The following is a 3,858-nucleotide window of genomic DNA, read 5'->3' on the forward strand; positions in this document are numbered from 1 at the left end:
TGTTCGGGGTTCTTTGGCTCAGAACCCTAGCTCGTGTGGGTTGGTCTCGGCGAATCCGTAACGAGGCAGTTAGAAAGTGCATTTTCGGTTGTGCAACGAGTACTTCCATTGAAAAATGTGTCCAGCACCAGAAGCTGCGTTGGTTGGGACATGTTTTACGCATGCCGAACCATCGTTTGCCGAAGAGAGTGCTGTTTTCCATGCCCAATTCAGAGTGGCGTAAACAGAGAGGTGGTCAACCCTTGACTTGGCAAAGGAGTATGAAGAAGATCGCGAGACGCTTGGGTGCTGTGTTTGCTACACGCCTTCCAGGATAGGGACCGCGTGATCCTGACTGTGCCTGTTTGGAGACAATACAAGATATGGCTGCCAACAGATGTAAGTGGCGATCTTGTTTTCAGTTTCTATCCAGATTGCCTGAGTGAATATCTGGAGGTGTAGGCACCTCGGAATGATTGTGTTAAGCTAACACTAAGTCCCTCCCCCATCCACCTTTATTCTTTTCTTTACAATAAGCCTTTCAAATAAGTCATGGTTGTACGGCAGTGAAGCATCGGTGTTGAACACTGATGTCATGCTGTCGATGATGATGATGAAGATGATGACGATGATGATGATGATGATGATGCAGGTGTGTTCACTCTCATCACACTCTCCCCTTGTCCGACACTCACCTGTCCTAATCGAAAACTTCACCCACGAAAAACTTTTGTTTCAGTGAGACTTCTTGAAATGGCTGCCGTGTACGAGAAAAGACACCGGCAACAGGCGGTAGACACTTAGAAAGGGCGCACCCTTTGACCGCATTTATACAAGAGACTAATTTTGTTCGCCTTGGGCGACAAAAGGGAATATTTATGGAGGAAGTAGCTGCCGCGTGCGTACAAAAGAATGAGTATGAAAAAGAACGTGATAGAGAGGAAACAGGTAGTGGAGTATCTTTATTCCAAGTTGCGATACGAGGATCATCTTATCGGACATTGTCGATCAAGAAAAGATGAATGTGGACTCGTGCGAACGTTAGAATAACGTTTGAACGATTACTCGAAGTACCATTCAAAGCACCATCTTACCAGCTCCAGTTGTACCGGAAAATGTTTGACATCGGTTAACTTGAGTGGACATGAAGTTCAACTAATTCAGAACGGACTGAACTTCAGTACCAAGCGCAAACCGCTCCACCCTCGGGCCGCCAGCCAAATCTCGAAGACCCAATTCTTGATGCCGAAAATAAAACTAGGTTCTCTATAGAGGAGAATGTCGGTTGCTCAGGTAGCGTAGATGGTCGTTGGCTTGTTCGCTTAGCTGGACAATTTGGTGGCAAACGTTTCATTACCAGTCGAGGTGACATCATCAGTGCGTAGTTGTGCGTAGCGGTGGGTTAGTGGTTGCTCAAGGTTCAAGGTCATCAACAATGTAGAACGACGACAGTTAACTTTGGAATATTCTGCCTTTAAAATCCTTGAATGGGAACATTTTTTCACTGCCCGAAGGCAGATGAAGTCGTTCTGAGTTAAGCGCATTATGCAAAGATGGCTCTGGAACCGCTTGAAAATTGGCCACATGATCTACCTTTCGAAAACCCAGGACATGCCAGGACATTGGTACAAACACTAAAGGGGCAGATAAGTCCTCTGGGTTTTCCTGGCTACCAAAATTTTACGGCGCGCAAATGGTTCTTAAGGGAGTGACTCCACCTTATCAATCTAGAAAGCATAGTGTTGAAAAACACCGCCTTATGGGCCAGAAGGTCCGTGGTTTGAACCCACCTATGCATCTTGACTGTTCCTGTCTAGGCTTGAGCGACTTGGCAGTACCTCATCCCTCGTGCTTCCTTTGGGTGGCATGGCGGCTGGGTGTCCAAAAGCCTTTACAGCTGGGCGATTGTTACTGCCTAATTTGGTTGACCTATTCTACTTCTATGTTGCATTGTGGTCTGTTTTCTGCTTTACTGATTGGTCCGTCGGACACCATATCCAGTATTACTATTCATTAGTTTGACTCACCTATCCAACATGCGTGGCATGTCGTGATTAGGGAATTCTGTGACCTGCTTTGTTGTTCTTCTTGGAGAATAGCCCGCATTTCTATTGGCCCATTCAATTTAGTAGGAAAATCGTTCATTCCAATTGGCTAATCCAGATAGAATGGATTCTTATTGGTCTGTCTGACTTGTTCAGCTAATTCAGCCGAGACTCTGATCTTTTGGTTTCTCCACTAGTTTGGGTCACATTTGTTCTTCTATCCTTTCTGTTTTTCTGAGGTGTGGTACAGTTTCATGTGAATTTAGATCGCACAGGCTGACGGCTCGGACCAAAATGTCCTTTGATCTCTTTTCTGTCAGACTTTCGAGTCTCCATGAACTCGGGTTCTCTCCTTGTTTAAGATATGTGCACGTTATTTCACATGAACTAGGGCCTCTTCCGCGGAGACCAGCATTAACCGGTCGTTGAGGACTTCTGTTGTAGATAATCTTCTTTTATTCTTTCTGTTCATCCCACGAAGTGCCTCTCGAAGCCGTTCCATTAGATTTTATGTGTTGTACTGATCTACATGTTCTCCCTTTGAGTTTGAGCATGTTTTCCACACTGCGCTGGTAGGTTTGTGTACTAACCCTAATTCCGAAAGGTCTGGATAGTCTTACAATTATTTTATAAGTATTTTCGACATACGGATCAGGGTGGCAGCTTAGATACAATGCCTCGGCTAATCATTCCTCCTAGAGGCCTTGTGAAAGTGAACATCGAATGGACCAATGAGAGTGTGGATTATGCTGAGTGGGACAGCCAATCAAATCAGCGTGTATCCAAGTCACAACGCACCACACATATTAGAGAGGACAATCAAAACGATCTAAACTCAACAACGATGCAGCTAAATAGAAATCAAACCACAATACAACAGAATTTTAGAGCCATCCAATAAGGACCTACGGAACGGATTCACGGTGTAAAGAATTGACGAATGAGGACATTTCGTGAATGATGTCTTAGTGGCTTTCCCATGGCATCAGAATGGAGCACAAACTGTTTACTAGAATGCTAGCTATAACACGGGCACGACTTCCCCTGAGGAAAGCTAAACGAACACGCCGCCGCAATCAAATCAGGTGGAGCAGACTGGAAGTCACTGGTGTGTATCCATGCTGTTGAGGAGATCAGGTAATTAACCGCTTACATAGTTGATAAAAGTGGTAAGCGATGATGTCTATTGCTTAGTACTGTATGAATATCACACCTGAATGACGTGAGTGCGAGTGGAAAATCGTTCTTGCGAATTATCCGAACTAAATGAATGCTTTGCGGAAAATCGCGTGCACTTAAACACAGCAAACAGTGATTTCTTATCCTGACATAGTAAACTTTCCAAACTGCATGAAGATATTTCGCCCAGCTACGACAGTTCATCCAACAGCGGTCCTGAAAGTTGAGTTTTCCAACCGTACCGTTTTGCAGTTTTGTTTTTCTGGCTTCACTTCTGGAAGAACAATGTACCTGTTTTCGCTAAGACTTTTCTAAACTTTGTTTAGTTGAAATTTCCAGTTGCCTTCCGTTTTGTGAATATTTTGTAGGTGTAAAGTACCCAAAAACTCTTATCATCGAGCTTCACAAAAATTTTCCAGGACATTTCCAACCCAAGAAGACCAACAAGTACTTGTTAGGCAAAATGGTCTGCCAATTTCTAAGGTAAATTGAATAGCAAACAAGATTTTCGTCATTTCGGAACGTACTGTGTTGTTCAACTAAACCAGAATTGTCTGTAGATGAAAGAAATTTCGCCTGGGGGTCTGTGAGCCCACTTTACCGATTGCTCAACCAACCCGTCAACCCTTCATCTTCGTGACCCTCACCATAAATT

Source organism: Opisthorchis viverrini (assembly GCF_000715545.1).
Source record: "Opisthorchis viverrini unplaced genomic scaffold opera_v5_113, whole genome shotgun sequence".
NCBI lineage: Eukaryota > Metazoa > Platyhelminthes > Trematoda > Opisthorchiida > Opisthorchiidae > Opisthorchis > Opisthorchis viverrini.